Source organism: Lissotriton vulgaris, chromosome 3_1, assembly GCF_964263255.1.
Source record: "Lissotriton vulgaris chromosome 3_1, aLisVul1.2, whole genome shotgun sequence".
Lineage (NCBI taxonomy): Eukaryota > Metazoa > Chordata > Amphibia > Caudata > Salamandridae > Lissotriton > Lissotriton vulgaris.
In genome coordinates, this window is record NC_141689.1 from 602,366,750 (window position 1) to 602,379,673 (window position 12,924).

Below are 12,924 nucleotides of genomic sequence, written 5' to 3' on the forward strand. Positions count from 1 at the left end.
AAAATGAACTACCTAGAGGGTAGGATTGCTAAAACTAACAACATAGGCAAGAATATTTTCAATATCATAAAATCATTTACGGCTCCTATGGCAGTGATCTAAGAACGGCTATCAGCAAACTAGGCGATTCAGGTAGCTTGTTCCTTTCATGAAATGATAATGACTATGCAGCTGTCATTCTCCATGGAGTTGGGGGAGGATATCTCCTCTCCTCACACCCAGGCAGGAGGTATTACTCAACCCTTCCCCCAAAGGCATCCTCGTCACAACGGCCACAACTGTTGCAGATCCCTACAATTGAAGTTGAGGACTCTCTCACTTATCTCTCGCAACTCAAGTCGGGCTCACCAATGGATGAATTGCCAGCCAAACTGCTGCCAGCTCTTGCAGCCACCATAAATGTACCAGTTAATACGGTACTTAAATCCTCGCTAGAAACTGGCATTGTGCCGCCACTTTGAAAGCAGGTGAAAATGTTACAGCTCCTGAAGAAATCTAATGCTAAACCCAACATACCCACAAACTACAGACCTATCTCCCTTCTCCGGATTTCGCCAAAATACTGGAGAAACATGTTAACAAAGTACTCATGGAGTATGTGGAGAACCATACTCTCTAATATCCCACACAATGGGGCTTCAGGGCCAATTACAGCATGAGTCGGCCCTGTTGGAAGTGAAGGAACATCTCAGGGATAAGCTGGATAAGGAGGGTAGAGCAATGCTAATTTTACTCGATCTGTCGGCTGCATTTGAGGCTGTGCCTCATGGGATGCTCCTATGTAGATTGAGGAACATGGGCATTGAAGGGAGAGCACTAGCCTGGTTTAGATCCTTTTTGGAAGACAGAGAACAGGTCATCTGGACCCCTGTTTTCAGCCCGTATGACCAGCATGAGGTTGGAGTCCCGCAGGGCTCATCACTAAGTCCACATCTGTTTAATCTATACATGTCACCGCTAGCTTCATTGGCAGAGGTCCTGGGCACCAAAATAATCTCCAATGCCGATGATAAACAGCTGATTTTTTCATTTAACAAAGGTGCAGATTTCAACGGGGATGTAATGAGATCTTGCCTCACAAAGGTTTTTAGATGGCTAAAGGAAAGTCAGCTTAGGTGCAATCCTGACAAACCGAGATTGTCTTCCTCGGCTAACCTGCCATGAGCAATATGAGACTGTGGTGGCCCGCGGAGCTTTTCACTACCAGCACGGTCCAATCCACAGTCAAGACCCTAGGTATCCACATCCACAATGAGCTATCAAAGCAGTCCCAGGTTCAGTCCCTGGTGGGCTCCTGTTTTGTCCTATTGCGGACGCTGAAGAAATTCTTGCCACTCCTTCCCATGGAGTCCAGGAAGATAGTGGTACAGGCACTGATTACATCCAGATTAGACTACACCAATGTCCTCTATCTGTGACTACCAGAATACCTTCTCCAGCGTCTTCAGGTAGTGCAAAACGCAGCAGCATGGGCGATCCTCAAACATGAAACCCAGGTCACATATGACCCCCATCTTAAGTCCTTACACTGGCTCCAAGTGAGGGAACAGATAAAATTCAAGTCACGGTTATTTTGTTCAAAGCTTATCATGGCATAAGCGCTGCCTACCTTAGGAAATGAGTTAGCCGATACACACCTACTAGAGCGCTTAGCTCGTCCTCCGCTGACCTGGACTGCATTCCCAAAACTCATCTGGTACGCAGATCAGGGCAGGTCCTTTGGTTCCTTAGGAGCCCACGCTTAGAACAAACTGCTGTCAACTCTTAGAACAGAAACCGTTCTCTCGCTCTTCAAAAAATAGCTGAAAACATGGCTTTTTAATGGCCTAGAAAGAAAGTGGCTTGGGCAATATCTTTCAGAGGACAGGATTATTTATAAGACAGCACCTAACTCTCAACACAAATTGGTGGGAATGGCCAAAATGAACTACCTAGAGGGTAGGATTGCCAAAACTAACAACAGTGGCAAGAACATTTTCAATATCATAAAATCATTTAAGGCTCCTAAGGCAGTGAACTAAGAACGGCTATCAGCAAACTAGGCGATTCAAGTAGCTTGTTCCTTTCATGAAATGATAATGACTATGCAGCTGTGATTCTCCATGGAGGTGGGGGAGGATATCTCCTCTCCTCACACCCAGGCAGGAGGTATTACTCAACCCTTCCCCCCAAAGGCATCCTCCTCACAACGGCCACAACTGTTGCAGATCCCTACAATTGAAGTTGAGGACTCTCTCACTTATCTCTCGCAACTCAAGTCGGGCTCACCAATGGATGAATTGCCAGCCAAACTGCTACCAGCTCTTGCAGCCACCATAAACATACTAGTTAATACGGTGCTTAACTCCTCGCTAGAAACTGGCATTGTGCCGCCACTTTGAAAGCAGGTGAAAATGTTACAGCTCCTGAAGAAATCTAATGCTAAACCCAACATACCCACGAACTACAGACCTATCTCCCTTCTCCGGATTTCGCCAAAATACTGGAGAAACATGTTAAGAAAGTACTCATGGAGTATGTGGAGGATCATACTCTCTAACATCCCACACAATTGGGCTTCAGGGCCAATTACAGCACGAGTCGGCCCTGTTGGAAGTGAAGGAACATCTCAGGGATGAGCTGGATAAGGGGGGTAGAGCAATGCTCATTTTACTCGATCTGTCGGCTGCATTTGACGCTGTGCCTCATGGGATGCTCCTATACAGATTGAGGAACATGGGCATTGAAGGGAGAGCACTAGCCAGCATGCAGGTTGGAGTCCCGCAGGGCTCATCACTAAGTCCACATCTGTTTAATCTATACATGTCACCGCTAGCTTCATTGGCAGAGGTCCTGGGCACCAAAATAATCTCCAATGCCGATGATAAACAGCTGATTTTTTCATTTAACAAAGGTGCAGATTTCAACGGGGATGTAATGAGATCCTGCTCACAAATGTTTTTAGATGGCTAAAGGAAAGTCAGCTTAGGTGCAATCCTGACAAACCGAGATTGTCTTCCTCGGCTAACCTGCCATGAGCAATATGAGACTGTGGTGGCCCGCGGAGCTTTCCACTCCCAGCACGGTCCAATCCACAGTCAAGAACCTAGGTATCCACATCCACAATGAGCTATCAAAGCAGTCCCAGGTTCAGTCCCTGGTGGGCTCCTGTTTTGTCCTATTGCGGACGCTGACCCCCATCTTAAGTCCTTACACTGGCTCCAAGTGAGGGAACAGATAAAATTCAAACCACGGTTATTTTGTTCAAAGCTTATCATGGCATGGGCGCTGCCTACCTTAGGAAATGAGTTAGCAGATACACACCTACGAGAGCGCCTAGATCGTCCTCCGCTGACCTGGCCTGCATTCCCAAAACTCATCTGGTACGCAGATCGGGGCAGGTCCTTTGGTTCCTTAGGAGCCCACGCTTAGAACAAACGGCTGGTAACTCTTAGAGCAGAAACCGTTCTCTCACTCTTCAAAAAACAGCTGAAAACATGGTTTTTTAAGAGCTTAGCCTCCTGGGAAGCATCCATATCTGAACTGATAGCGACCAGTACACTCCAGTCAGAGTAGCTGCGTGCTTTATAAATGTTGGTCATTCATCCATTCACTGTCAACTCATATTGATGGATTAGTCCATTAAACTCTGACTATAAATGATTTACTAAAATAATTTCAACATAAATAACTCCTATAGCACATAGTCATTGCTTCTGTTATCTTTCATTGGCAGTGTTTCACTTATTAAAATCTTGATTTATGCTTCTTTTTATTTATTTTTATTGACCTTCCTATCAGATTGAATATAACATTTTTTCAAGAAGTTGATTCTCTTTGAAGAAAATTCATCTGAAACAATAAGCATCCCAGGGTTCAATGGTCAGTTTTACAATTAAAAAAGTAATGGGGGTGGCCCTATTAAAGCTCCGAGACTACTATAGAGCATCTTATCTAGATACCATGGCTAAAATCATTCATCACTTGGAAGGTTATGATATATTTTTCATACAAATGGTTAAAGAATGTAAAATAGATGTCCCAGTCTTTTAAAAAGCTTTTAAAAATTAAGGAATAAAATAATTATTAGTATGTCATTTTGTACTAAATAGTTTTTAGGTTATTTTGTATACCCCCATGTCATTGTTGAAGGACTGAAAATATTTCGGCAAATTTCTAGTTAATCAAGGGTTTAAAAACAGGGCAGAGATTTGTCTATAGCTCAGGTTAGATAGCTCACTGTTCTTTTTTAGCTTTCTGAAGATAACACATTTCTTGAAAACAAATTTTGCACAGTGACTGAAGACCCTCCATCTAGTGATTGTGTTGGTGGTGAAGTATACATTGATAGGGGCAGGTAATTACTAAATGGTTTTATGAAAGTTCTCAAATTTATAGTTAATGCTCAAGTATTTAGGAAAATTCAGAAAAAAACACAAACTGTCAAATATCACCTCCAGAATGGAATAATATAGCTGACTTAATCTATAAAGCTCTCAGGGCTGCCACCTTTAAAAGAATATCATTCCTTTCAAAATGGTTATCATATTATACTCCAAACACACTTCATAGAATGTGAAGGAGCGCCAATGTTATTCTGAAAATTGTAGGGGTGCGTCATAATCAGGGGTAGTCAGCACCCACACATTTAGAGGACTGTAATAATGTGTGATAATTAGAAATGTAGTAATTAATCAAAAACGTTAGAATGTTAAGGAGTATTCATATCGTTTGGAAAATAATGTAGTGTTAGCACGAGAAAGTGCCTTAAGTAATGTAGAAATTATTGCTTCACGTATAAGATGTTGCATTAGGTTTAAACTGCACCAAGTTAAAAGTTGCACATGTAGGATTGCTTATTTACAAGTGAATTGTAATGCATTAACAAGGTTTTGAATCTAACGTTTATAATGTAGTTCAGAAATGTGTTTAAAATGTGTAAAGGCCTAACTACATGAATGAGAAAACAAGGATGGTATGGCTCTAATCAGTAAGGCTGAGCCACTTATAAGAAAGAACAACTCGCCTGCCAGTACTGATAATCAATTCAAAATTGAATGCAACACGACACAAGAATAATACTTCAATGCAGACCGCCACTAGTCAATAGTTTTAATTTTGGAACATGAGTTAGTTCACTTTTTTCTTTTTTACAACAAAATGTTTTATGTACAAAAACTCACACAATACCATGAAAATATTTGCAAAAAGAATTTTAGAAAAATGCAACAATGACTAGCCAGCAATTTGGCTCAGCTTACCACTCGCATTCATACCTATTCATCCATACCACATTCCACATTCAAAGACAAGTCACATTCTACACACATTGGCATACCCTCCCCTTGGTTCTCTAAATAACTATTTTTCTCAAATCAGCTAACCGAGTAACCTACACGAAACAAAGAAATAATTTTCATCACAGACTGGTTGTGCACAACATATAATCTAAAAAAAAAATGTGTTTTACATGGCCATGAATGTGGGTTTACATACTGCACTTGGCCATGAAAATGTATGTAACATTACAGAGGGAAATGAGGAGTTGACCTTTCCCCGGTATGGAACCTTTAGATTGGAAGTGTTATACCAGTTGAAAACGATTTTGGCTTCTTTGCGACCTTTGCCTAGACCCACAAAGTTTGAGGCACTACATGCATGGATTAGGGCGGTACACGAAAGAAACAGGGACTGGAGACAAGAAAGAGTGAAAAGGTCGGTCTGGGCATTTCAAGATGCAAGGTGGGATGCATTGGAGAAAAGATGGAGAGTACAGACAATCAGGGGGGAAAACTGTACCCACTGATAGCCAAGAAAGGAAACACCCAGAAGGAGATTGAATAGGAAGATGACAGTGATCCAGATGATAGCTTGACAGAAAGGCTGCTATCTAAGAGACCACCCCCATAAAACCTGAGTCAGAGGGGGAAAAATCAGCCCCCCTGGAGGAAGCCAGAGAATTGCAGGCTCCGTCGAGTGCGAGAGTAGTGGGGAAGCTCTTGATAGGAGGGATGTGAATGCAGAATCCAGAGAACACAGATACTAGAAGGTTACCAGATGCCCTTACGGTGCCGGTTACCATTGGTCCCATAGTGTCAATGTATGATCCAGATCAGGTGAGGTGTAGACATACCTCCCAGACAGGAGCCGAAGGGCGATCTAGCATAGGAGGAAACGGTGTGGTGAGTGCTTTGGCTCATATACCGAGACCGGTTGAAGCGAGTACACCATTGCCAGCTACGCCAGACTCGTCTAGGGGACCAATTTATCTCAGAGGGCCAAGATTGAAATCCTTTGCTGAGTTAAGATCAGACATGAGGATGATGGATTCATGTGAAGGGAATCAGAGAGTCAGGACAATGGAAGAGTGGGACCATGGGAATGCAGAGAACAGGATGGGTTTTAGAGATACATCTGAAGCGAATAGGTGCAAAGAACAGGATAACGACTGTAGGGAGTAAGGTGGCACATCCAGTCGAGGTACACTGAAAGCAGCAATAAAGGCGAAGAGTTTAGATGTGATGCTGTTAAAAGCAGAGGTGGATGAGATCATTGAGGGAAATTTACCACTGGAGAGAGTGGAACTTTACGACCCAGATCAATTGCTGTTTGTGGCAAAGGATATGACTCGCAAAGGAAGATCGGCACCTGACAAACTAACTAAATTGACAAACAGATATGAGGTGGATCTGTTTAAAACGAAGATGTTACAAGGTAGTCACAGGATGCAATACAGTGACCAAGACTTGGACAAAAAGAGGGTAATTGGACTAAAGACTCACATTAGAGAACTGATCATATGGATATGAGCATAGAACAGACTTGACAAGTGGGAAGAAAGATGGTCCAAGAAAAGGAGTACCTGGAAGAGTGTGGCCGAGGTACCTCCTCCGGGAGGGGGATCGTCAGAAATAGGGAACTACCCTTTACAAGAAGTAGCCAGCGAAAGGTATGTGCATGTGTCTTGGAGTAGAGGTGATTTGGCAGTATTCACCCATGATTTCCCTAAGCTGAAAGAGCGTCCAGTCGAGTGGTACTAGCAGGTTGAGCGGTTTGTCAAAATTTCGAAAGTGTTGTGGATCGATTTGAATACACTGTTTGACATTGCAGTCCTAAGTGATCTGTGGGCAGCATGTAAAATTGCAATTGAGTGGCCTACCTCAAAGCCAGGCAGGAATGGTATTACGAATGGCCCATCACCGATTGTTATGAAAAAATTTGAGCAAGCGATTACATGGTTAAAATCTAAGGTGACTCCACAGTATATATACTGGGTAAAGATAGATCGGCCGGTACAGGTGCCAAAGGAAACAGTGCATGAATATTATGAGAGGCTTTTGCAAGTCTTTAAGCAATATAGGGGGTTGGATATGATGAATCCCAAGGATATGGGACAGTTTGGTTCCAAGTTTGTTCTGGGTTTGAGACCTGAGATTTGCCTTATGATCCAACAACATTTGATCTGTTGGCAGAACAAACTGATAGATGAAATACTGCGGTATGCTAGGTATTGCAGCAATGAAGTGGATTCGAAGCATAGGAACCTTAAGGACAAACTGATGCTAGTTCAGATGCAAGCGACAGATAGGGGAGCTCAGACGCAGTCAGTTGGAGGAATCCTAGGGAGGAAACAGAATGGCCAAAACAAGGGGAAGGGAAATGCTGAGGACCCAAAAGTAAGAGTAGATGTGGCGATGCTGAAAAAGACCACCGTGTGTCACCTTTGTCACCAGGTTGGACATTGGAGACGCGAGTGTCTCTAGAATCCGTTAAATCAGCTGCAGCAGGAAGGAGAAGTAGTACAGGTGCCTGAAGTGACAAATCCAGTAAGGAAGCCAAGATTGATGAAAGGGGGGACGCTGGCCCCACAGGTACAAGTTTCCCAGCACCGAGGATTCCGTAAGGGACTCGGACAAATCAGCAGGTGCCTCTTTTTGATGGAAGTGATGAGTACTACTCAGACCTGTTGTTATGACAGGACCTGAGGGGGAGGGAGACTGCACTCTTGGGGCAGTCTTGGAGGTAGACCAGAGGGGACTGTTCGTCAAAGCTGATGTTCAAGATCACCGTAAAACCTTTTTGGTTGATACTGGTGCTACCCGCTCCACTGTGAGATCTGCAATAGTTCCCAACCTACCCCTCTCGGGACAAAAAATCTAAGTTGTAGGTGTTGGAAATAAGAAAATGACAAATCCATTGACAGAACCGATTCCTGTGAGAATAGGAACTTTCAGAACAGGCATCAATTTGTGGTGTGTGACTCAAGTCCAGTTTGTCTGTTAGGAAGAGATCTTCTGTGCAAACTCAACTGCACAATCTATTGCACCACTCAAAGAGCGGAATTGCAAACCAATGACGAGAATGCCACCCTTAACACCTTCGACGCTCATGACGAGCTCAGCTCGTCATGAGGTACACCTCTCGTACACTCATGCCGAGCTGAGCTCGTCATGATTAATGGGATTTACAGATTTTCAGCGCAGGGGGAGAAAACCATAAGCGTTGATGGTGTTAAGGTTGTGTGTGGAGATGTACCGTGTAGTGACAGTAGAATAGCTTCCACTTGATTTGAGAGATTCAGTCTCGCAAAAGATGTGGGACTTCACAGGGGAAGACATAGGATTAATCAAAGGAGTTGAACCAGCCAAAATTCAGGTTAAGCAGAATGTTGAGGTTTCCATGAACACCCCAGTATAATTTGACACCGGAAACAGTTGCAGGGATAAAACCAGTGATCGATTCCATGATTAAGCAAGGGTTCCTGAAGGAGATAATGGGCAGTCCATGCATCTTGGCTATTATGGGATTGCAGAAACAGAGTGGGAAATTCAGGATTGTGAGGACCTGAGAAAGGTCAACAACATAGTGGTTCCATGTTCTCCGGTGGTACCAAACCCAGCAGTGATTTTGTTTCACATCCCATGTGAAGCAGAGTGTTCACCGTGATTGGCAAGCTTTCTTTTCGATATATCTCTTGCTTCTTTCTGAACCTCTCTTGCCTTTTTCTACACCTCTCTTGCCTCTTTGTGCAGCTCTTTTGATTCTTTCTGCACTCCTCTCTCCTGTTTTTGCACCCCTCTTTCCTCTTTCTGCACCTCTGTTGCTTTTTTCTATACATCTTATGCCTCTTTCTGTACCTTGCTTGTGTCTTTCTGCACCCCTCTTGCCTCTTTCTGCAACTCTGTTGCTTCTTTCTGCACCTCTCTTCCTTCTTCCTGTACCCCTATGGCTCCTTCTTCACTTTTTTGCATCTATCATGCTTCTTTCTGCTGTTCTCTTGCCATTTTTGGCACCTCTCTTGCCTCTTTCTGTACCTCACTTACCTCTTTCGGCATGTCTCTTGCTTGTTTCTGCACCTCACTTGCGTATTCATACACCTCGGTTGCCTCTTTCTGTACCTCACTTACTTCTCTCTACACCCCTCTGGCCTCTGTCTGCACACCTTGTCCCACTTTCTGCACCCCTTTTGCCTGTTTCTGCACCTCTCTTGCCTGTTTCTGTAGTTCTCTTGCCTCCTTCTGCACCCCACTTGCCTCTTTTTGCACTTATTTTGCTTGTTTATGTACCCTTCCTTTTTCTTCACATCTCTTTCCTCTTTCTGAACCTCTATTGCTTCATTCTGCTCATCTCTACGTTTTTCTGCACTGCTCTTGCCTTCTTCTGCACCCCTCTTGCCTCTTTGAGCACCTGTTTTGCTACTTTCTGCACCTCTTTTGAAAATTTCTGCATCTCTCACAGCTCTTTTTGCACCTGTCCCTATTTCTCTACCTTTCTTGCTTATTTCCGCACATCTCTTGCTTCTTTCTACACTGCTCTTACTTCTTTCTACAACTCTTGTAAATTTATGTATCTCTCCTATCTCTTTCTGCACCCATGTTCCCTCTTTCTGCACCTTTCTTGCATGTTTCTGTACCTCTCTTGCCTCTTTTGGCAACTCTGTTGCTTCTTTCTACACTTCTCTTGCTTCTTTCTGCATTCCTCCTGCCTCTATCTGTACCCATTTTGCCTCTTTGTGCACCTTTCATGATTCTTTATGCACCTCTCCTGTTTTTTTCTGCAGATCTCTTGCCTCTTTCTGCACCTCCTTTGCTTCTTTCTGCAGTTTTCAAGCCTCTTTCTGTACCCCTCTTGCCTCTTTATGCACCTATATTGGTTCTTTCTGCACTGCCCTTGCTTCTTTTTACACCTCTGTTGCAAATTTCTGCATCTCTCTTGCCTCTTTCTGTACCCCTCTTCCCTCTTTCTGTACCTCTTCGGTCTCTGTCTGTACACCTGCTTACTCTTTCTGTATCCCTTTTCCCTTTTTCTACAATCTCTTGCCTGTTTCTGCAGTTCTCTTGCCTCCTTCTGCGCCTCACTTGCTTCTTTCTGCACTTCTTTTGCTTCTTTCTGCACCCTTCTTCCTTTTTCGGCACATCTCTTGCCTCTTTCAAAACCTCTCTTGCCTCATTCTGTTCTGCTCTTGGTTCTTTCTGCACTGCTCTTGCTTCTTTCTGTACCTCTTTTGCAATTTTCTGCATCCCTCATGCCTCATTGTGCACCTGTTCTTCCCTATTTCTCCACCTCTCTTGCTTCTTTCTGCACTTCTGTTGCATCTCTCTGCACTGCTATTGCTTCTTTCTGCACCTCTCTTGCACATTTCTGTATCTTTCTTACCTCTTTTTACACCCCTGTTCCCTCTTTCTGTACCTTTCTTTCCTGTTTCTGCACCTCTCTTGCCTCATTCCATACCTCTGTTACTTCTTTCTGCACTTCTATTGCATCTTTCTGCACCCCTCTAACCTCTAAGTACCTCTGTTGTTTCTTTCTGCACTTCATTTGCTTCTTTCTACAACCCGCATGCCTCTCTATGTATCCCTTTTGCCTCTTTGTGCATCTCTCCTGATTCTTTCTGCACCTCTGTTGGTTCTTTCTGCACTGCCCTTGCTTCTTTTTATACCTCTGTTGCAAATTTCTACATCTCTCTTGCCTCTTTCTGTACACCTCTTCCCTCTTTTGGCACCTTTCTAGCCTCTGTCTGTACACCTGCTTACTATTTCTGTACCCCTTTTGCCTGTTTCTGTAACTCTCTTGCCTCTTTCTGCAGTTCTCTTGCCTCCTTCTGCATGTCACTTGCCTCTTTCTGCACTTATTTTGCTTCTTTCTGCACCCTTCTTCCTTTTTCGGCACATATCTTGCCTCTTTCTGTACCTCTCTTGCCTCATTCTGCAACTTTCTTGCTTCTTTCTGTACCTCTCTTGCTTCTTCCTGCACCCCTGGTGTCTCAATCTGCACCCCTGTTGTCTCTTTATGTATTCGTCTTCCCACTTTATGCACCTCTCTTGCTTCTTTCTGTACTTCCCTTGCTTCTTTCTCCACCTCTCTTGCTTATTTCTGCACCCTTCTTCCATTATTTAATATCCCTCTTGCCTCTTTCTGCTGTTCTCTTGCTATTTTCTGGAACCTCTCTTGCCTTTTTATGCACCTCACTTGCATCTTTCTGCACTTATCTTGCTTCTTCCACACCTCTGTTGTGTCTTTCAGGTATTCCCTTGCCTCTTTTCACACTTCTCTTGCTTCTTTCTGTGCCTCTCTTGCATCTGTCTGCACCTTTGTTTTTTTAAAATATTTATTTTTATGAAAACAAGGAATCAAAACACTGGTGCACGGTACAGAAGCAGATCGTTCCCATACAGCGATACTTCATACATAAGACATTAGAGGGGGGAGGGGAATGGGAAAAACAGAATAATTGTACATAAGAGGGTAATTGGGAGGTTGAAATATCAAAAACAACATCAGCAGGTGGTACACATATGTCCCCTCTATATCGGTTCCATGGTCCCCAAACAGTTGTCCATTTTTGAGGGCGACTCCTTGCCAGGTACACAGTCTTTTCTCAGAACATGCACCAATCCGTAGACTCTTTCCACCCCTCTAGTGTAGGAGGCCTCTCACATCTCCACAGCTGAGCAGTATCACATTTGGCTACCATATCACCCAAAGTAACCCATCGAGTCTGTGCTGTGTTTAGATCCGTAGGCTCCCAGATATTCAGGAGACATCTTCTGGCCTCTGGCGGCACGGCCACCCCCAGCACTTCCTGCATGACAGTGTGTATCGCCCCCCAGTAATCCACCATGTAGAGACATTCCCAGAGAATATGAAGGAACGTCCCCAATTGACCACAACCTTGTTTACACAGACATTCCTCGGTTAATCCCATCCGCATCAGACGTGGGCCTGTAAAATATACTCTGTGCAACATTTTTAATTGGACAAGTCTCAGCCGTGCTGGAATAGCGACTTCTTTCGGGGAGGACACCGCCGATTGGCAGTCCTCATCATCTAGTTCAATACCATCTCGCGTCCATTTTTCCCTCAGATCAACTAGAAGGTCTACTCTATGATTTATCCTTTTTTTGATAAATTAGGGAGATAGTGCTGTCAGGTAAGTGCCCATATAATATTCTGTCCTCCAGTGGCGATGCCTCCGGTATCTCTTCCTCCATCGGAAATGCTTATTTTAATGCATTACTCACTTGTGCATATCGGAAATACTCAGTTCTGTTCAGTTCGAATTCAGTCTGTAACTCCCCAAAGGATTTAATCCTTCCCTTTACCCAAATATCTCCAACCTTAGTGATCCCTATCAGGTCCCACTTATCAAAACCCTTGGTATTCCAGAGCTTTCCCAATTTGTTTGATCTGAACAGTAGGGTGGCTAGGGTAAGTCGGTCTCTCCAACCCAACAAACTAGTAACATCATGCCATATTCGTACCCCTACCCTAGTTGGCCCGTCAAACTTTTCACTACAGATCTGGTGTACAGAGCTCTATTATAATCCCCACCAGGGAGCAACCATTTATCCATAGCAAATCCCGGATCAGTCAGAGGCCCATAGGTACCATGGTTTATGGCTCCCAATTGCGAGGCCCAATAGTATATCTTAATGTCAGGGAGGG